We start from the raw sequence: 23,958 nt of genomic DNA, 5'->3' as shown, positions 1-23,958 counted from the left end.
TTAAATCGTAAAAAAAATTGTATTTAAAGCTAGCAGTCGTATATCGACGGACCACAGAGACGATGAAACTGCGAGAAGGACAAAATCAGATACGAAAGTTTGAGATATTAAAAAGCTTTCGACGGGATACATATATGCACGATCGAGTTATTCTTTCGTTGTATTATAGTTCGAATAATACATCGTATTTGCCATGCATACGGATACGAGAATTCTCACATATTTTATACGTATTTTCTAATGGATCAAAAATAACTACCTACTATACGCGAAACGTCGAAGTGTATTTTGTTATCAAGAAAAATAAATGAAACGATACCGCGCAATGAACTTGGAACGGATTAACAAGTTCTAACAGCGTTCTCGTAGCATTCTAGTGGCCGCAAATTCATTTAATAAATTTCGTCATTTTCACCTCCATTTAATCAAACGAATGTAAATGTAATAAATGCGATACAAAAAGTTATTTGTATTTTTGCAACCACGGTGCAATAATTTTGTACCTTCTATTTGCACTCCATTCATTTTAACTCTTTGTGCATATAGAGTCGATATTTATTTTCTAGAAAGCAAGAACATATAGAAACATTTGCATCGCATGCATAAAGACGCGTGTAAAATCGCAAAGTACTACAAAGCGCGACGAGGGACGATGTAAATTATTGGAGAGCGAATCTTGGAAAATCGACGTGATAGAAAATACCGCGCGACCGGTTAAAAACCGAGACACAGGGAAACCAGAGATAAAAGAAGACGGTGATGAGAAGACGAGAAGGAATCGTTCGATTCTTTCAAAGTCGTTTAGCAAATACACTTTCGAGCTTTACTTTGCCCTCGTTCGAAGAACTGCCTCTCGCCGGATTGCGAGACGAGGCCAGAGGAAAGAGATCGAAACGGACTCGCCACTTTGCTCAACGAATTTTCTACCGTACGGCGAGTAGTCGTTTCTCATTGTCCGTGCACGCAACTTCGATCCACGCTAGATTTCGCACGCTTACGACCATTGCTGGGAAACGTCTCTCGTGCAATACCATCTAAAGAACCGGAGGAAAAGTATTTCCTCCAATTCGTAGTTGTTCGCGTTTTAGTTTGCCGTGTTGCTCTTTAGGAGATAAACCCAAGTGTATTCGGGAGACTAGCGTAAAGAAATGAAATTATTGTTCGACGGTTGGATTCTGTTGGATCGCGAATGATTTATAAATTTAAAGCACTCGATCGTTATCGCGTGAATCTTGAAATTTCAATTATCACGGATGATAGAAAGTATCTTTCGTAGAAGTAGAACGTTGAAACGGATAATCATTCTATTCTGTTTCCCAATTTTTGAATTGCTCCAACAATCTTGCTTTGCTCTGTACATTAAAACTACGTTCTTGAAATTAACGCTGCCCTTTTATTATAAAGGGTTTATTCCGAAAAATAGCCGAAATATAAAGAAATTCAATTTAGCGTCGTTCCATGTTTCCGGAAAGCAGTAGTAAAACGTACAATTATCTTATAAAAATTTGTTCCTCCGGAGAACATCGTTTTAAATCTGCTTTAACGTTTGCATTTTTAATTACAACTCTGAAATTATTTTAAAAACTTTTATACTTCATAAAAACTGAATAAGAAAAGACTAATCTTTTGTCCTAAAATTTTGTCACTCCGTTGAACTGTCCTTTACAATTACGCTCTTCCTAATCCTCATTTTTCCACAATTACACACTTCTTCCTCGTTATTTCCATATCTCGTATTTCCCATTTAAATGATAAACAGCCTTAGCGACCGAAAACAGCGCATTTTATACGAACGCGCATAAATAACGCAATGGTTTCTGCGATTCCGGTGAGCGAGAATACGAGAAGAGAGGGAAAAACCACGAATCGCAATGTACGTGTACGAGACATCAGAGCAACTCCAAACACGCGGTTTCGTTCGCTCGTACTTCTGTAAATGTGCCTGCCAGAATTTCTGTCGCGTTTCTTCGAACCCATGCACAGTGCAGAGATTGTTGCTGCGGTGTTTCACGTCAAGGATGCTCGGAGTTCGTAGCTTAGATGGAAGGAAATAGAAAGTCACGAAAAGCTTTGTTTGGTTTTATCTGAACTTTGCGAAACGAGAAAATCAATTGCAAGTTGCAAGCAGCAAAAGTATCTAAAGTCGCGGAGAAAAATAAATCGACGTTATATATCCGTATAGTGCGCAGATTATTTCTTAAATAATTGAAATTAACATCTACATTTTTATCGAAACAAACCGTATTTGAAGAAATTTCATTGGCTGACCTACCACTTATTTTTCTTTTCAATTGTGAATTTCAACACAGTCTGTTTCAACGATAGAGACTTCTAGAAATTGCGGTTGTGTTTCAAATTCTTGATAGTTTAGGGGATTGAAACATAAAATGTTTAAATAAATATATTATAAAGTGTTGCGCTGAAAGAAAACGGATTAATAATTATTCGTGGTAATGTGGCTGAATTAATTATTGAGATAGAATAGTTGGATCCGTTAAAGTATAATTTTTATATTTAGCCACCCATGCACATTGCAATTGCACTTGTTAGGATATAAATGGATGCTCGTTTAGGTACAACTAACTAGGCTTCATTTATCATTCTCTTTTCTCGTTCACTTACATTCATTCGATTAACTATAGCTCCCTGCAGTAAAGCAAAACGATTATAACTTGAGGAAGGAAGGATTCTTTACGTGTAACTGCCTCTATTCGCTACTCATCCATTTTTCAGTTATATCCGTCGTAATAAAATCGTAATTAATGAAACTTGGATAAATCGGGAAAAAACTAATTAAAAAAAAAAAAATAATAATAATAAAAGCAATCAGAACCGAATAAACACGATAATCAAAATTTATACGACTAGTTTTTAAACCAAAGTGTGATTCAATGAATGTTCTTCATTTGCACAAAAAAATGCAGAAAAAATATTTGTATTCCTTCTTCCCCGATATTGTTATTTTCGAGATAAGTTATATCGTAACCTGTGATAAATGACCGATAAATATATTACGCTTCCATGATCCTTTTCGCAATATTTGTTACAATATAGAAAGCTCGATTCACTCTAATAGCATCGTGTACGTTGCAAGTACAAGCTAGTATCAAATCACGTGTCTTAATGTCTTGATTAAGAACAAGTTCTGCCATCTCTCTGTGATGGAGCGCTCAAGCTAAAATGCAATTCGCCAGTCGAGGTCAGTAGTAACTGAGACTTCCGTGAATATCTAACACAGGATATGGATTGTTAACCATGGCTCTCACGAGCAAAATCTCATGGGGCAAAATAAAATTTCGTCAGCTCTCTGGCTTCCATGGCAATAATATCGACTGCCGAGAGTATGTTATAACCACGGAATTAACACAGAATTAAAAGAGTACAAAAGATATAAAAGATTTGATCGTCTTAGGAGCGAGCAAAATATTTCTTATATAAGAAAAATTAGGTATCTGTCTGTTTATAGTAAGAAAATATCAACATTAGGTGTGCATATGATTCTTTCACATCCAAAATCGTATATTACAGGAGAGGAAAAAGTTCAGCTTTCGAATATTTAAACCGCACTGTACTATCGATCAGATTAAGATCGAGAATTCTCCGATTAAACAAAATATTTGTCTGCTGAATTTATCTTGGCATACAGAAATAAATTCAATGTTTGAACTACATCGAGTTTGCTGCAACAGCACAAAATAAATATTTACCCAATCCCTGTTATTAGTAACCTACAGCGATATCATTCCTCAAGCTTACCAACCACAAAATTGTTTCCTGCTCCGGGAAAAGAACACCGGTATAAAAGATAAGTAGCGAATTTTTATCTTCCTCAACGAGCGAACCGCTTGGAAAAAAGCAATTAACCTCTCATCCTATTTCCTCTTGATATCTTTGTCAACGCTCTAAATTATGGTCGACCATTCCTTAAAATAGCCTTCTCATTGATCTCCTTCTTTACCCGTGCTATTTAAAATCGACCCACGTCGATAGTTAAAAATGACAGATCTCGAATATTTGTCTCACGTTCCCCGAGAAATTCTCCGCATTTCCTACGTTTTGACACGACCATTCTTCGCCAAAGTGCCCATACTAATATTTATATCGATTCACCGGCACGAAATAGCATACAGTCTGAGTAATCTCTCGCGTTAAAGTTAAGTTCGTTTAAAGCTTAGATCAAGGAGGAACCGAGATCGTTTAAATATCGAATATACACCAAACTGAATTTTATTCTTAAACTGAAATCTATTTCTGAAATCTAGTCCAATGAAAAATCCACTTGATCAACATTCACACGTTACATTCGTTTCCACAAAATTCTTACAAAGCTTCGCGTTATTCAAACTCTATGGATTTAAGTTTTCCAGGCTGAATTTAAAAGTATGGATTTTGTTATCTCAATGGTCGATCACGCTATTATTATATATGACGCTGGTTCCGATCGATCATCTCATTCAGAGATACCACCATGGCTACTAAGCCCACGGAAAATGCAAGGAAAATCCCCATGATTGCAGGCTTAAGTTACAATCGCAAGTAGTATTACGTTCTAGGCTTCGTCATTTCGTTTCCTTGACCGCTAATGGAATTGATTTTCCCATTTCCACCTAAAAATTAGTGCGAGCGAAACGATTGCACTAAATCCACGTGTATCAAAGTGTCTCTATGCTTTTAAAAACTCTACTTCTCTAAACTAATAAAATATTATCTCGTTTTGTACTTGCAATTAATCGAGATCTATTTTTCTGCAAAAATGTACGAAAGCTGTTACAAAGTTCTACCAATCTTGATACGTTGTTTCGTTATGATTCTTGTGATAGAATTATCTACTTCTATGGAGAGCAGAATTTCAATGGAATTTCAAAGTAAATCGAAGAGTAGGATGATATTTCCGGGATTCCTAGAGTTCTCTTTATCAGGATTTTCCACGTGTCTTGTGTGTAATTAAATTATTTGAACGTGCCTGTGATATTGACCGACGGCCGCGTTTCAATTTTCCACGGTGACGAAATCGGTCACGCGTCGATTAAAAATTGTCGAGCACCGAGCTGCGTGAAGTTGGTACCCTCAAACGTGAACTTTTACAAAAATCAACTTGCATTCGGTTGTCCACGATTTGACCACACTTGTCCGATCAAAATTTTCATTTATTCACTCTTCGAAAAAAGAAGGTATCAGCTTTTTAAATTTTCATTCGGTGATAACTTCTTTTCGAATGGTGGAGAAACGAAAATTTTGATCGGACAAATGTGGTCAAATCGTGGACAAACGAACGTAGTTTGGTTTTTGTAAAAATTCGCAAGTGGGGGGGGGGGGCGACGGGGTCAACTTCATCCAGCTCGTGCACCGCGCATCGAAAACGCTGACAAACGCGGCAAATTATCGATCGATCGTGACAGTGGCTGCACAAGAATCAAACACGCGGGAACTCGGTCGTTTGATGCGGAAATATACCAATATTAAACATCGCCACAATTATCGTATATCTATTAGGGTATTTTTAATTCGTTGCGAAGCAGTACGCGGGCAAAGGGAAAGCCTTATCGCGACAATTGCCGATACACGTCCGCCATTTCTGTCAAGTTCATGATTTAACGAGTAACCGTGCTATAGATTTCTATCGAAACGACGATTCTTTAAATCACATTTAAACTCCATAATTTTCCAACAGTTCCGACGCTTCGATTACTTCGATAAATCATGTTCTTCCCACATCGATATTGCGTTAACCGTGTCTATAGTGCCTGCTTTGTTCGTTAATAATAATCGGTTTAACATACAAAGCGATCAACAAACATTGTTTATTATGTTTGCCATGTTTTAACAAATATTGATCATTATGAATAGACGAACATTTGCGGACCATCGACCACGCATTCATTCACCATTAAACTCGTTAATAATTATGCAAACTCATTATCTCTAATGATCAATGCTTATCCAATATGTTACAGCCTGATGGCTTTAATACAGGATGATAACTTGATGATCTTAAATACTATAGGAGTTGTTTATGACGTGGCAGAACTGTTCGAGAATAAGTTTGACATTATTAAGTGGAACTATACGATAATACGTATTAAATTTCCACTTAATACAAAAATTAATAGAAAATTTTAATTATGGGAATTAGAATACTATTTTATTATTTTCTATTCCGCGTTAAATATCTTTGAGTTACATACCAAAGTTATTCTGTAGCGCAATCAGCACTTTGTTTATCACAAGCTACCGGCAACTAAATTACGATATCCTGCGTAATAGAATTTCAGACATTCTAACGAAAGCACACGTAACACTCGCGCACATATCACTACGATTATTCTACCGACGCGGCTCATCTCGTTTAATCCAATGTGGTGAAATCATCACATTCAACCGCTTTTAATTCAACATAAAGAATCGAACAGTTACAAAGAAAACAACACGATTTTATTTAACCTGCGAGTTTCAATTTCCTTTTCCTATGATCTGTTGAGACGCGTCATTTATCATATTATTCTAAGAAGGTTACCGGCCAACTAACAAGTGTAGCCAACTTAATATATGCACATGTGTCTCAAGCTTGGATTGCCAACTTAACACGATCATGATGCAGAATGTCGAAGTCCGATTGCCAGAATCAAAGAAACAATCGATTTTTATCGAATTCTAGAATATCGGTTTAATAACGAAAACCAATTGCAAACATATTCGTAACGTTGTGTATGGTGATAAGTGGACGTGCTCGAACGATCAGTATAATTAAGTAAGTAATTAATCGTTGAAATATACTTCATAATAATACGTGATACATAAAGATACGACGACTAAATTGCGGATTTTTATGTAATTATCGATAAAGTATGAAAAAATTAAGTGATAATATCTTATATATATTCGTGATAATATTCGATGGATAGAATCTCTGCTTAAATCCCTTTTTCTAATTGTTTCCATAAAAATATCAGTTTGTATGGATATCCGTAGTTTGATAATTACCAAAGAAGTACAAATACTCTAGCATATTTCGATTACTTTTCAAAATGCATGTGATTACTTGAACTATGTAAAAAATGGGTACGTAACTTGTAGAATAAGAGAAATTAAATTTAAAAAATTTTGCAAAATCAAAATGGCGCATCGGTGTAAGTGCAGCTTTCTATCGAAAGTATAATACTTAAAAAAGGATCTGATCTTAAATTAAAACCATCTATAACACATGGAGCGACGCGGCGGTGGTACTTTTAACTCGGTTTCGTCGAACCTTTCGCAAAGATTTTATTTACGGAATTAAACAGCCGTATCGTTACTTGTATGGAAGTTGCGCGTATCGCGAGAGATTCGGAAACAGGAACAAAATTTCATTCCGGCTCAACTAATTCGGCCATGTAAATACAATATTGGCTGGTCGCCTCGATCCGCAGGGATTCCAACGAACCGCTACGCCAATCGACCTATTTTCTGTCCCCTGTCTTCGGCCGATCCTTTTCGCCGATAATGTTGCATCGCTATCGAAGCTACGTATCGGTTTACTTCAATGTTCGTGGAAAATAACAGGTTTCCCTTCTTACATTGTCTGCCAGTTAATTAGTTCCTACTTGCTTGTTACGAAAAGAATAAATCGACGATTTTTAAAATCAAGGCAGCTAATTGGCAATGGAGTTATCGACGTTCTATATCGATATTGTATATTTTACAGGCCATACAACGGACGAGAGTGAAGTACTGTTCTTCTGTATTCGGTATTCACAGACAAAGTATGTTTCGAAGCAAAGTTGATTGTTATTGATTACAGAAATCACATGGTTGAAGTAGCTTGTTATTTACCATAGAAACTGATTTATTTATTTATCAAAATATAAACGATCGATACGATACGCGTTTTGAATTCTGATAAATTATTTATTAGATTTTGGCAATTTTTTAGTAGCCAATTTAGTAAAATAACTCGTTTAAGTCAAGACTTTTGTATCCGTTGTATCTATCTATTTTAATTTTCTTCTACGGTTATTACATTCGTGAAAGCCACGCCCGCCCATTTAAGCTTCCTAAAAATTGTTCTTATCGTAGTATAGTACAGCTTTGCTATAAGCTACATCGTATATACCGTATATTACATCTAAACATATCACTTTACAGCAGTTACGTAACTACTACTACTACTACTACTACTACTCTGCGAATTGCAAAAATTCAGTATTTCAAAGTCGTAGTGCCATTTCACCAATTCGCAATCTGTTTTCTCCATCGTTAGAGGAATTTTAGCAACTTTGATTCGCTTATAATTTCGATTATTCTTTAATTATCTATTATAATGTTCAAATAATTTGATTGTATCATTAAACGCGCAATTATAGACATGACAAATAGAAGAGTGTGATTTATATCGTATATCGTTGATTTGCTAAAAGAGTGACATAACTAACAAAAATACAAATATTTTCATTCAAATAAGAAAGTTTCAAATAGAAAATTATTAATTACTTAATCGTTGAACAATGATATTTAAGAAACAAAGTATTTACATTGTGCATAGATACAGATACTTATGTACGTAAGGATATTAATAATTATATTTTATCATGTTATCATCATGATGAATCTCCATGGCATGGAAGGTGAGAATGCACTAGTGGAACAACGAGAAATGATATTTCTTTCTCAAGATTCGCGAATTTCGCGACGTTTAATACAACACGTAATTATGCGATGAGAGACATCTTATAACATGAGAAACGTCGCGATAACACGTAAGACACGAGCCGTATCGTAAAACTAATGTCGAGCGCGCGATACCGCGGCAGTGACTGAGAATGTAACGACCTTTCCTTGACGTTTCATAGCGTCTTTGTTTATAGCCCTCGTTTTTTTATTGCGTTGAACCCTTGCTCGTTCAAGCCGTGGTGGAGAGCCGAGCCAAGTCATGATAAATATTTATACATTTTATGACAAGCTTCTACTTCAGAATATATCATTCACGAACATGTTCATTCATGTACCAATTATTTCGACCAACTTTTAGTATTTTAAGATATTACCACATATTTAAAAAATTACTATAGACATACCTTTACTTTATTCACGATCTTAATCGAAATTTACACATATGATCTTTCGGCAATTTTTAAAATTACATTGCACAATGTATATCTAATATGTCATTATATCATGAAAATATTACAATTGTAAAGATCGTATTAGAAAAAGAAATTAGAAGAAGAAGACAGATGTAGGAAGAAATATTTTGCTGGATGAAAATTATTGGTAAAAAAGGCATACATTTTTTTTATTTGTGTACGTATTTATGTATGCACGATATTTTCCTTTTCAACTTCAAGATTAAACACTATATAGCGTGCACGTTAGCGGTCAATTAGGAAAATGAAAGTCCTATTGCGCGACGTTAATATAATAAATTCTTGACCGAAACATGACGAATTTTTTTTTGTCGTGCCGAGTTCCTAAGTATTTTGCAGCAATCGTGGCATTAGTGTCATCCAACACTCGCGGGGCAACGCCGCATTTATCAGATTTTCCCTGCAAATGGACCAATTACACTTGTTGTCACGATCGGAATTTGATTCGGATAAACTCGCGCGGTACGCGCACCTGTTTCAATTTGATAGTTAACCCCGTTCGTCGGCGCAACTAATTTAAGCATGTAAATAGGATATTGGTCTGCGTATCGAACCCACAGGGATGCGATAAACTTACCGAACAACACGATCCATTCCTAACCTCTGACTTCCTTCGTTGAATCTTCAATTACGTGGATTATTCTAGTTTAGCGATCTCGATGAAACTGGCGTTAAGGCGAAACCATCGAGCATCCTCGACATTGTGTTCGAGTTTATGCCCGAATTTAATATTAGTCGTAGGAAGTGTAGAATGTGGAAAGGTGAGCTATGTAGCAGATCATGATGAATTTTTGTGCACGATGAATTGACCGCGATGAAGTGCAAAAAATTAGAAATTTAAACCGGATAGTGTGAGTAGTATAAATAGAAGTAAAAGAATAGTACGCGATAACAAAGAATAAAGTCCGACGAAGTATAAGTAGAGGAAGACGGAAGGCGATAATCCTAGATAAAACAGAATAATGATAGGATAGAAATTGAGATTAGGCAAAGTGTCAAGAGATGAGACGACTCGTGAAACGAATTGTCTTGATTGCAAATGTAAAACTTGTAGACGTTTTGAATGAGTAGCGATCTTTTTGAAATGAAAAGAAAGTAGATGATATACAGTTTGATGTATTAATATTTTAACTCTTTGCACTCTACAAATTTTTTGAGAAATTTCCAAATTGATAGACATCCTATAAATCTTGCATTCGATGCAGTATTATAAAATGCAGTATTTATAAAAATCAATCAAAATTCTCGTATAATGATAGAACAGATAATCCCATTTCACGATTAGTTTTTCCACGGGCACGAGAAAAGGTGAAGAGAAAAATTCTAGCGCGAGGCAACTTTGGAAAGAAAATAGAGAACAGTGGAAAGAGAAAGTAGAGACGGCTGAGTCGAACACTTCTTCCTGCTTGGAGTTACAAAGGTCTCGCAAGTCGGCCGCAGCATTCAAAGGAAGCACATAAATCCAAAGACACAAATGACTCGTTCTAAAGTGATTTTATTCTCCTCGTTCGACGCGTCTCCTATTCTTCCTTCGAGCCAATCGTGCGACGAGCCAAGAACGAAACCCTCCTACGAATTCTTTCTTCTGCTACGAGCGACGCTTTTATTTCTTTTTCACCCGTTTCCCGTCCCGCGAAACGAAACAAAGCTAGAGAGATGTTCCTGCTGCTCGATTTTCCAACGCGTAAACACGCGAACGTGCACCGTCGCTGCAGTTGCTGTTTCCTGGTGTATTTCAAGATTAAGAATTTTCACCTTGATACAAGGACACAAAGTAGAGGCTGTGAAAAGCTCGAGGAAAAGAAGGGAAAACCGAACAGAAGGTTGCCTCGAAGGATAGGCTACAAAGAACGAATGTAAGCGTTGCAGGGATTTAAAGGGCCAACCGAGTGGGGGAACGCAGCGAAAGAACTTCGAGAGGGACTTATCTTTCTCGGTGTTTGAACTCTAGCAGGCCAAGTAGCTTGAGAGATTTAAAGATTCCTCGCAAGTAAAAGATTCACAGAAATATGGGAAAAATTTGAAACTTGCCATATCGATCGTGTAAATCTAGTGTTTTTAACTGGAATATTTAGCGTTCGAGATCTTTTCTGTTGAAACGATAAGACTTGAAAATGTTACTGTCTGATAGTTTAATATCTGTCTTGAATCTGTTAATGAGAAGGAGACAAAAACTATGACAAAGTTGAACTCTACTGTACAGTATATATAGTATATTCTAGAGAGATTCTACAACAATTAATAATTTCTAAATATCCACCAACATAAATTATTCCATTCTTACATTTCCATTAAACCACCTGTCTCTCTCGGTAATCTTATTTAAATACTAAAGCGCCGATCTCTATCGATTAGTACAACACAGATTTCTTAATTTTTCATTCAGTTGGGCACAATAAGTTTGTTCTCATTGAGGCGGAAGAAGCAAAGTACGAAACACGGTCGTGCACAAAAGAGAGTAATAGCTTACGCGAACTCCAAGTTCCCCCCTATCGCGGAGGGTTATTCTAAAGGAGCTTTCAGCTTTATTAATGCCGGCACTAATTTTCACCGACTCCGCTCTGTCTCTTTTACAGCCATCTGTCACCCTTCAACAGCCTCTGACACACTCGACAGCCCGCTGTCTTACATCGCGAGAGCAAACTGTTCACTCTCTTTTTGACGGCATTCGCTTCGCTTCTCTAGCTTTCGGATTTCAATTGGACCGGCTCGCGTATGAAATTTTTTCGTTCGTCGTGTCAAGTCTTTGCCGATCTTCGTGTTTCATCGCGTGATGTGTGTCGTCGAATTGCGAACGTGAGGATATTCGCAAGCATGCGCGCACAATTTAATACAAATTTATTATTCGTACGAATTTATTTAATAGGAATTTATTATTTGTATAAATCAATTTAATAGAAATGTATTATTTGTATAAATTAATTTAATAGAAATGTATTATTTCTATGAATCAATTTAATAGAAATTTGTTGTTTGTAACAAATTAATACAAATATATTATTTGCAAATGCGAGGATGTTTGTAAGCGACCAATTGCGACCAATTAAATACAACTTTATTATTAATAACTCATTTTCTCCGAAATTATATTATATTACTTATTGCATTACATAAGATTGAAACAAGCGTGTAGGAAAAACCCATTTAGGGAAATTTTCCATTGAACAGGACGAAAATTGAATTTTCTAATATAATTTTCTTTAGTAACGACAAAGCTTTCCTAGATAAATTTTTGAAAATAATTTTGTAGCCTATACGAACAAGTGGCAATGATTGTTTTATACTTACCTAAAGGGTTAAAAGGTAACTGCTCGGTTTCATTTTACCAAATACTTAATATATGCTGTAAAATAGTACTTCCATTAAACACATTTATTCAGTTGATTCATCGCGACGGGTAATAGCAGTACTAACGCTCTAAGTCCGGTTCCATCGTTTCCAGTTAGCATTTAAGAGGAAGTTAAGATGCAATTTGCGGTCAAATGAGAAACGCCGATTTCACGTCGCTTCGTTTAATTCCCTTTTAAATTTTATGCCTCCCCGTTGAATCCTTTCTTTATTTAAAAAGCACGTTGATTTCGGTAACGTAAAATCATGCGTATTACGCGAACTGGTTAATAAAAGATGGAAGAGCACATATTTTAACGTATCGGGAGCCGGGATATCGTTAAAATAAAAGCCACCGAATGTTCTTCTTCATATTTTAATCATCGTTTCTTTTTATCGAAAGAATAAATAACGTGGAGATAAAATAAAAACGAGGAGCATGGAAGAAGTTGAGAGAGATTTGACGAGAGAATCGTTGACTCGAAAATTTTCATCAGTCCGCGTCTTTTGTGCGGAATTCGGCTGAACAATGCTGTAAGATTAAAATCTATCGGCATCGAAATGTATGAAATTTTAATTTTAATCAGTTACCTATCTTTTGTAAAATATTATCATTGCTGTCGTGAAATTTTATAGCGACTAATATTGCTTTTTATGCACAACGTATAATTACGAATTTGTCACGTTCTCGAGTGAAATCTCTGAAAAATCTTTTCATATTTCGTTTTGAAACGTCGAACGAAGGAGAAAAGGGAATACTAAAGTACAAGGAGTTTCTCGGAGCATTTTACGGCAGTACTATTTCTGCAGTGGCCATAATGGTTATAGCCAAATATTTATCCATGGAACTTTTCAGTAGTATAGCCTTTTATGTCTCTGGAAGTATCTTTGATAAAAGTTTTCCTTGTAGAAGTAAATATTTGTTCAATTTACAATATCAAGCTTAGGCACTCTTAGAATCGATTTGCAAAACAAATTAGTGTATTATAAATTCATAAAACGTTCTTTTGCTACTTACCACGGACAAATTAGATTTCGAATTTGAAAGTTTGAAATAGAAATTCAGTTCTTAGATAGAGGACTCAACTAGTAACTTTCTAAAGGTTATGTAAAATTCAAAAGAATATTCACAGGGAGTATGCATCGCCTTTCTTAAGCTTTCATCTCTCTTTTTCAGCTCCTCTCTTGAAAACATCTCGAGAAGAAGAAGAAACTTTGCCTATTGTGCTAGCCGTAAGCAGAAAGAAGTATCCGTCTGGATTAAATATTTTAAACTTCGTCGATCCTGAACTTCAGAGATTCTCGTGCCAAATCAACGTGACGAGCAGTCGATGGTTCGTACAACATACATATATTAAATCGGTGAAACTTTGTTTCAATATTTTTTTACGTAATAGATTGCAAAACGTTTTTTCTTATCTTATCTTATCTAAACACAAATTTTCGTTAACAACACGCTGAAATAAATACACTGAACTGATTCACGAGATTTTATAACATTTTATAAACGTATAATATGTGTTATAATACGTTTAAATGTACGTTTTTAATAATAATAATTTGAAATTTCATTGACATTCTAATAAAAGCAGATTATTATTACGATTATTATCAGTAAAATTTGAGATAGATCTAAAAATGTACACACGTGATACAAAAGTTATTGGCTTCAAATTTGACCAATCTAATCATGGCAATAGTATTTCGTTACAGTGTAAATGAAATTTCAAGACGTTTTATACGGCACATGCAATATACGGTGACGAACAAAAGTTCGATTTTAATTATAGCATAGCTGCAAATAAATCGAACAGAGAACTCGATATTCGATTATTCGTTTACATATAACGACATTCGTTTGTTCTTTACTCGATCTCCTATCTCTAAAAGAAAGTATTAACAAGTATAAAACGAGTCGTAGGATCCAAGAAACGACTGTTGCAGAACGAAAAATAATAATATATTTGTTTAAAGAAAAATATTCATATTCCATTGTTGGGAATTTAATGGAACGAAGTCGGGTCGCCATTAGAAGCGTAATTGAACGATTTTCTAACATAAAAACTGTAGTAAATGCTCGGTGATCGGGTCACCCAGAAACGTTGAACGAGCGACAAAAGAGGAAAATCATTAATATTGTGAAAAATTATCCCACTGTCTCTTTCTCGGAAGTCGCAACAGTTAACGAAGATTTTAATAAGGATGTCCATCCTGTAACTATTCACCGAGTACCGTTGAAAACTGCAGATATTAAAGTTGCGAGGCGGAAGCCAATAATAACTAAAACACAACGTACAAGTGTTTTATGATACGATCGTGAACCACTATAAATTACACTTTACACGCAGAACGTTGACCACTATCTTATGATGAAAACCACGGCGATGTAATCAGCGTGTGTTTTTAAAAAACTGTCGAGAGTATCAAGGTAGTAGTTAGACAGAGCGAACAAGAGTAACTCTCGACCTTGCGTTATCTTGCTCCGCACAGTAGTATAGTCTGCGTTCGGTCGGTCGGACGTTACTGCACCGCAACATACGAGTCCAGGTATTTGCCTCGGACTTGAACATGTTCCGTCTTTCTTACGAATGTTCCTACAACCTGTCATGGTCACGCGAAGCAACACCGCGAAATTGAACCTGCCTTCACGAGCAACATAATCGCGGTTACGGATGCCGTCTTCTGGATATCGTGATGAAACTCGATCGAAAAGCGCTCGAGCGTGGATACTGATCGCGATGCAGGATAAAAAGTGTGAGCGAAAATGTTGGAAGGGGGAAAGATATCGTTGCCGAGGGATAGGAAGGAATCGACTATAAACGTAGCAGACGCAAAAAGCACTGCCTCTACTCTCTGAGTACGCCATTTATGTCCAAGTATGCGCGCATCCGTGGCCGATATTACCAGCGGTCACATCGCGATCGATGCTTCAGAAAACTCTATTTTCACGCACGCTACTTTAATGTTTCATTTATTTTATATATACGAAATGATGAATCGAGGAATGAAACTCTTTGAGAAATCGAGGGTTAGTGTTTATCGGAAATTTATGATTTATGTGGTGAAACGTGGCTTTTGTTAGTGGCTTCAAGCGTAGAAAGTTGTTATTTTTTCTTAATGTTGGAAATATTTTAATAATTACCAAACTAAATCCTATTTTCAGCGCAACTTGTTTCTGCCTCTGCTCGGCATTTATCTATTGTATTATTCGGATATACCGACTTTAATAGCGCCGCGACAATTTCCGTTTATCACCACCATATGTAACTACACCAGGGTTCCGTAAACAGTGTGTGAGAAACTCCTTAAACTCCGGAGCTTATCTCGCGTTGCTTCGCAGATAGGTGAGATTTCGGTAGAAGCAAATAAGTTTTAGGCGTGTTACGCTCATTCGGAACGCGCGGCCGAAAAAAGACTAACGCGCGCGTTCACTTTGGAGAAGTTTCGAAAGTGCCTACCTTTTATTAGCTGGTGGTAACTGGTGGTTTATGCGCGTCGTTAAAACGTAATGTTGCTGGTCGAGTTTCGTAACGCGCGGTAACGTGCATGTAGGTTCACGTTTGAGCACGGTATCCCGATCGTAATTTCTCCGCCTTTTCTGCTTAACTGAGGCTGCATCGAGGAATTTCTTCGACCGTTTTTACAACTTTGATACCTTTTCAAGGGACGAAGTAGACGATCGAGTACTTGCATTTCAATCAGCCATTTACAATCTGCTTGAAACACTTACAAATATCGAGAGAACGAAGGCGTTCCGATGTCGTGCAAGATGTCAGAAAAATTGCCAGTTTAAATTTGTCGAATGCAAGTGTTTTTATATGGCTCGGAAATTAAAATCAACGAATCGCTATGTGATGGGAATTTTAACAGCGATTCGTTCCAGTCGAGCTGAATTTTCTCAATTACGTAAATTGAACGAAATAAATTTCTTGCGCGTACGAATTATATTTAATCTCCGTATAAAAATGTGCGTGTTTGATATCGTGTTAAGTACGCTATGTATTATCATTGATACGAACGCGTTGCTGCAAATTGCGCGCGATATAAATCGTACAGCGGGGCTAATGGTTTTAACCCGAATAAACGTTTGCGGAAAAGAGCTTAACAGAGGATCGAAGGACACAAATTATAAAAATCAAAATGAATCGTTTCGACGGTCGCGATATAAATGTTACTACTTAGGTATCGCTTATCCTGAAAGAAAGGGGTGCTACGATAAAACGTTATTAAGACATTAAAGTACGCTATTATATACGATCGATCTGTCATGAAAACAGAAACAAGAATTTAGAAAGCTCTGTGTTATAATCACGTAAAAACGTTCGCGTGGAACGTTCGTGAGAAGTAAATGACTAATTTGTTATAGGTTAATTTTCCGTGAAATATGGCTTTGTTAAATTAAAAACGTAAGATTCGTAAAATAAATTATTTCTTTTCATTCGTGGTCATGCGATTTTATTTGCGATTGTTTTAATCAATTTGCATTGTCAAATTCTACTTTATACACCATTGTCGTTGTGAAAAAGAATTCCAACCTTCCGTTTAGTATTCTTCTCATCGATATTTCACTATCTCCATATACATATAAAATTCATCGACAGCTCCAACGAGTATAAAACTAAATCGTTATTTTTAGTTCAAATTTCATTTTAATAAACATAAAGTTTCACGGCATTTTGCGTTTGATACAAATGATTTTGCATTTACAGATCTAGCAAGTATCCGAACAATATCCGTTAATTCCGATACAATTAAAAAATGCGGGAATTCCCTGAAATCCCCACACAGCGATACTAACGGTTCTACAAACTCTTGGAAACAGATTGCGTTGGTTCTGTCATCGAATGGCATGTCGTTTGAAGTGGTTACCCATGATATCCAAATCTCCGTATTCGATTCCATTCTCGTCGAAAGCACAAAGATTAAAGGTTTCAACCGTGTAGCTGGCTGGCCGCGAGGAAACTTTGCATCTTTCACTTTCCTGCGATATCCATAGTTCTACGATACGTCGCACCTAATACGCGAATACGTGGCTATTGCGAAAGCATCGTATTTCGGTCGTCGAACGAACTATGAAATTTATATTTCATCGTCACTTATAGAAGAAAAGTTGAACCGACGAACGCGACACTTTTCGTTGGTTAGAGAGTTTTTCATTAACTTTTTTTCACGTCATCTCCTATTTTGAACAAGTTTTATGCTCTTCCGAACTTGAGGTTTATAAAATTTGAAGTTCCTAGAAGCGCATTAAAGGTGGAGAATATATTCTGTAAACTGATGGAAATATAAAACTCACGGAATGAAAAAGATTGATAATATTCCGTGTATACGGAATTTCCACAAAGGTAACGAACGTCGAGCATAACTATCCTTTTCAAATATATCTTTAATGTTCGTACGTACATGTTCTTGACAAGCGAATCAATGTAAAGTGTTTTCGTTTTATTAGCGGACTTATATTCCAAGCACGTTGTTCCAAGTAAGTTCGTTCGTAAGGAAATTGAAAATATCGAAGTAATTTTGTTTTTCGAAGTTTTTACATATATCACTTTCATTCCCGGATAGTCATTTATCTCGGTCGATGTCCATTAAATCTTTTGCCACTTAACGTCTGTTGGACGATTAACGCATTATGGCTCGTCCTAGTTTTAGGTTAATTGAAATTTGCTAGATCGATGTCGTTGCGAAGCTTAGAATCTCCAGTGTCCGTTACTTTTATTACTACTTACCAATTTATGTACTTCGTAATAGAGTCAATAATAGAGTAATAGAGAAGGCAATTCGGTATAGTTACTCTGATTTCTTTTATATTAATATAATATCGTCAAATATGCTCTTATTTCTCACTTTCTCCATTCTCGTCGATTCAAGGGTTAATATGTGAATGGCGTTCGACAGTTTCACGTAAAACACCCGAACGTAAAGAGGACAATTTTCCTAGCTATAGCTGGAAACTGAAGGTAACAAGTTCCCATATGGGGTATTAAGAAGTTTATTGCATAAGACACGGTACAGGTAATATCCAACGTTGCTGGAGGCAGGCTCGATCACAAACAGACTATCCAAGAGAGTTGCCACGCCGGTTCAGATGTGGCTGGTTTTATAACCCGATAACGGCTTCAGGTAAGAGCACTGTGTGGATCTCCTTGTCGCTACTTGTATGCATACGAGCTGCCACCACGTACCTATGTTTTATGGTGCATAGAGAGAAGAGGTTCGATATAAGAAGGAGCGGAGGTTCGAGACTTTTGAGAGATCCTGCACCACCTTTCTTTTCATTCTTCGTCTCCCCCGCCCCCTCGCCCTTCTCTCTCTTTCCTCTCCTTTCCACGGGAATTTTCTATGGCAACGATGACGCGTGAATTTACAAGATGGATTCTACGTCGTCTCACGGAAAACTATAAAACGAGGTTCACGCGAGAGACGTCGTTCCGGGAAACGTAATGGGAGTTCGAAAAATCGAAGGATTTCAAATTGAGATGCTTATGAATGTATGTATACAGCATAACGGAGCAGCAAGAACGAAACACGCGGCGAATCCGTGAAAGAAAGCCGCGCGAACGAATTAATTTGTCCCGATGATCGATCCTCGTCGAGGGAAGACGCCAAGTAACTGGATCGCGTTTCTCGCTGAAACTTTAATTGCTTGCTCTTCCGTTTCACCGGAATTAGCATATCGCGGAAAAGTATGGAGCGCGGTGGATCGTTCGATGGTGTAACGGCAATCGCCGGAGGGATGTCGCGCGTGACGAAGAAATTGCTATGGTGGCAAAAACTTGCGCGGTCGATGATTGCCCGTCTTCGATTAACCAGCGAGAGAGATTTATATCGATTGTAAAATTAATTACCGTCGGCGAAGTTTAGTTTTATGACGACGTGGCTGGAAAGAAGCGGTCCTACTTCGCCGACTAAATCTCGCTTAGATATTACGTTCGGTCTATTTATCAAGCAAATGTAAAAACACGTTGTCCCCGTTCTTCTCGCCAATCTTGCTCTCTTGCTGCGTATAATCGTTGGTCGTTAGTCGTTAAGTCGTATCTTTAATGGACGAACGAAGAGTTTTAAGAACTTTGATGTCTACTTTTTGTTCTTGGAAATTGTTACGCGGCCTTTGTTTTATTTTGGTCAAATCCATATAACAACTACCAACGATTAACAAGTTTAGATAGAGGCGTTTTCTGTTCTAACGCGATATAGATAGATTTCTTTCGCGTTTACTGCTTAAAAAATTGATCTTATTTTCAAAACAACAAAGCGCACGTTGTTAATTTCGCGATGGTCGATCGCGTGCAATCGATCGAGGCGTCGAACGAAGGTTTATTGAAATACCATCACGAATCGAGCAGAGAAGAAGCTCGCGGCTGGAATTCCAATTTCGACCCTTACAGATGACATCGTCCCTCTTAACGATTACGACTACGCCTAATTACGTCGCCGTCAGCACATTCCACGATCCTCTTGCGGCTCGAAATCAAGCACCGGCGATTGGCCCGTGCTAGTTGCGCGAGAAGGCAATACGATCTGGTAATTGCATTTTCCCCGTTTTTTCTGCAGTAGTGATATCCAAGTTCCTCTGAACTTTTCCTTTCGCGCAACCAACATCCGAAGATCTAACTGGATGAATGTAGAAAATTTTACGATACAAACTTGCTCAATTATACGAAACTTCTATGACGAAACGATTTAATTTTCGAGTAAATGGCCCTTTATAGAATGGAGAAACGAACTGAAAAATCGATCAGCTTCTTCCTATCGATGAAAAATTCGATAGTCGATAAACGATCGTGGCTTTCAAAGGATGTTGAATTTATTCAAATACGATGTTCTCCTCGGTCTATGAAATAAAAATAAAAATGTTTCAATCCATAATCTGTTTATGGCTCAAACTGTTTGCAATTCGTTGTAACCACTGTGTGATGATAAAGGAACGTTTGCTAGAAGAGAAAATTACGGTAAAAGACGTCTATAAACGTGATTAAATGATAATTGTAAACAGAATGTTTTAAATTTAAAATTGTAAATGTAATTTAAAATGTTTCAAAATAGATAAAACCAGAGAACAATGCGTATTAAATCGGTATCTATAATCGCACACGGGACCGTGACATTATGAAATTGAAGTATTTATAACACTGATTATATCGTATATCGATAGAATATACCTTAAAGTTTTTAAATTCACAGATTTTTTATTGCGTAACATAGATTATAAAATTCGAATGTCGACGGTGATATCGCGTCAAAAATTGATTCATCGAAGCCATCGTGCTTTCAAACTAATGAAACGAAACGGAACGAAAATTAATTAAGGTTAGGCAACAAGAGCTCCATTACGTCAAGGTACAAGGTACATAGACATCATCATACACTTGGATTTTCGATAACATCTTCCCTGCATCTCCAGATACTTGCATCTAAGTGGATACCTGTGTTTAGCTATCTACGTGCACTTTGTTCGGTTCTGTTCGTTTTATTTCGGTTACATTGATCCGTCTATTCTACGCTAAATCGGCTTGCATCGATCGTTAATGCATATTACATATATACGTCTATTTGAAAAAGGAATTTTTAACTTGTACCAATTTATATGTAAATAGTGATTTTAGATAGCCGGGAAACTGTATTTTTCATAACAGTTTGAAGGTAAATAAATTTAAGATTAAAAATTATAGAAATTTCTGCAATATGAGACGAAGTGGCCAACATTATGACAATGTCTAGAGAAGAAAGTTACTCGATGTTATAGTATAAAGATGATACGACCTCATTTACCGGTAAATTCCAGAATTTCAAATAAAATATCGCAAAAACTTATAATAATTGTTGCTCGATCCAAATTTCATAATTATCGCGTTACTCGATCTAACGACCGAAAATGTATCCAAACACGTCCGCTTTCAGCCTCTGTTCGCTGCTGAACGTTAGGTAAAATCTATTGGCGGCGTCACGTAGTTTTCCTCGTTACACACTCACTCGCATTTCGCGAAAACGACTAGGAGTTCCGGTTCGAAGTGGCTGGTCGTGTTTAGCTACGGGAACCTCGTTCACCCGTACTCTTGTCTCGGATTAATCTGTCTATTGTTTCCCCTCGGCATGACGTACTTCGCATTCTCGGTAGGTGCGCCTAGCTGCGCCGGTTCCCACCTGTGAGCATTCAGTCAGTCTCGCCTCTGTTCGCTCGCGTTTATTTATCTATAGCGACCGAAGTGGAGTCTCGCAACTTGGATACAATTATCCGACAACCTTGCACAAAGGAATACTTCACCGTGATGCTGCTTACATCACACCTGTGTACACAGTGATCGATGTAACTACTTAGAATCGTATTTTGTCCTGTTGATGCTATTACGTAGTTGCTAAAAATAAAACTTTCGTTTTATGCCACTTCTCCGGAACATCGTATATTCAAAATTTTCACACGATGCAAAGCATCGTAAAAGTAAAAAAAATATAGTATTATCCTATTTAGATACATATGAAAGTTTCGAACCTTGTAAGCACCCAATATATATAAGCACCCATCGTATATTAATAAATTTTCAGTCAATTTCTGGTAACCTAATCTCCACACTATCAAAAAATATCACGTTCGATATACTCTCTTGTCCCTCGGGTGAGCTAACAATAAGATTACACCACTACGGTATAACCACAAAGGCCATCAAAACCATAAAAAATGTTTGAAATAATTAACGCTGGAAATTCGGGTATAGCAAATCGAGGGTGGTCGATCCGCGTGACACGGGGAAATTTTCCTTTATCCTTTGCTGAATTATTACCTCTTTTATTTTCTTGCGCGTAAAAGAAAAAGGTATAGTTAACGTATGTTTGCACAGAATAAACGTTTTGTGGAAAAGCATACTAAGGAGAATAAGGGAGAAGGAGAGAGAGAGAATGAGAGAGAGAGAGAGAGAGAGAGAGCAACGGAGAAACACTTTGGACGAAAGGGTTGCACTGGGAGCGATTTTGAGGCGAAAGGATCAAAGAGGCAGAAGGAATTCAAAATGGACGAGTGAGAGGATTCTTTGTACTCTTTTCTGGTGTACCGGCTCTGCTGACGGAAGGTTGCAAGGATTAATCATTTCCCTTGAGAGTTCCCGGCGTGGCGGGCGCACGGTAACACAGTTAACGTCAGCTTCACCTGAAAAATTGGAATACGCTCCTCAACGCGTGCGACGACAGAAGAATTAGGTCATTAGAATGGCAAGAATAGAAAAATTCGTCTCGCGAGCTGTCTAATTAATAATCTCTCGTGACTAGAATTCTAGTCGTTCTGCAACCAGCTTGTTATTCGCGTTCGCTACTGGTGCCATCCCGCTGAATTCTCTTGTATATTTCGTTAATATGCGTATTAATGCGTTTCATCGTACCTCCGACATCTCCTGTCCAGCCATTTTAGACGAAGATTTTTTTAAATTCACGTAGAATAACACGGAACGTGCTCTGATTTTTGGAATAAAATAGAATGTTGCTAAATTAGTTCTTCGTGTACCGAGTTGGAAATTTCAACTTATTTCTACAGTCTGATATACATGCTACGTGTCACGTACGACGATTATCAAATTACTTTGCAACTAGTTTCCCATACCGCAAAGTTATCGGTGTTATCGCGTGTGATACGTATGTAACAGAATTCTCAGTTTCATGGTGTACAAAGATATTTTTCCACTAAAAATGGATAAATCCATTATGCGAACGACAAAAAAGGGTAGGATCTGACAGTTGCGTGTTTTTTTCAAACGAGAATGACGATTTAATCAATTTCAGATGGATTGAAAACGGAGAATAGGATAAACTGATTAGAGACGAACGTTACGGGTAGAATGAAAATAAAGGTCCAAGTTGGAATAGGCAGAAATAGATGGAACGATTCGGAACGGGTTCACTTTCTTCGGAGCTTTTTTTTTATGGAAACAAGATGTTTTCTGCAGCTTGATAGCGGGTACAAGAAGGGAAGCTTTGAGGTTTAACTTTTCAAATCAAAATCGAATACATTGGTGATCAAAAATTGTAGGACATCCGCTATTTGTAACAAAGTTTTAATCGTTAGATCGTTGTAAATTATGCATTTTGAAATACAAATTTTACTATATCAGTGGCGATTTCTTTTATTACCAAATAAGGTATGAATTAAAATAAATTATTAGAAAATAATTCTTCTATAATTATTTCCAATATTTGAAGCAAATAGGTAGTAAATCAGCAGCAAAACTCTCGATCCAGAGTGTATATCCAGTGTATATAAATGATTCTTTGATTCTATTAAAGATGCTTAATTTTCAACATTTTGAAGATTAAAGATCTCGAGGAGTCTATTAAGAATGAAAATCGGAAGCAAACTTGAACACACGTATGCGCTATGGAACTGTTTTTCCGATACACGGAAGGTCTTAAAATCCTCCCTCGTAAATTCTATGATGTTGATGAACTGCAACACGGAGGCCTCGGCTCGAGTAACTCGGATCCGATGGTCGGTTAAGAGCGATGGAAAAAAGGGGTCGCGTTATCGCAA

General features: G+C 37.0%; 1 protein-coding gene across 6 annotated transcripts in view; it reads right to left on the bottom strand.

Moving 5' to 3' along the window:
* The window catches only part of LOC100647470 (zwei Ig domain protein zig-8), a 237,816-nt gene that overhangs the window by 117,106 nt on the left and 96,752 nt on the right, over window positions 1–23,958 (bottom strand). The window contains exon 1 of one of the 6 annotated variants that reach the window (XM_048410575.1): window positions 6,186–6,513. The exons of 4 other annotated variants lie outside the window; for them this stretch is intronic. The gene's annotated coding sequence lies outside the window, so the exon portion shown is untranslated. Of the gene's footprint in view, window positions 1–6,185; window positions 6,514–23,958 lie in introns of those variants that run through there. One more of the 6 variants, XM_012313378.3, reaches the window with a different exon arrangement.

Source organism: Bombus terrestris, chromosome 11 (assembly GCF_910591885.1).
Source record: "Bombus terrestris chromosome 11, iyBomTerr1.2, whole genome shotgun sequence".
Classification (NCBI taxonomy): Eukaryota; Metazoa; Arthropoda; class Insecta; order Hymenoptera; family Apidae; genus Bombus; species Bombus terrestris.
Note: the sequence above shows the minus strand (reverse complement) of the source record. Positions and strands in the feature narration are given on the sequence as shown.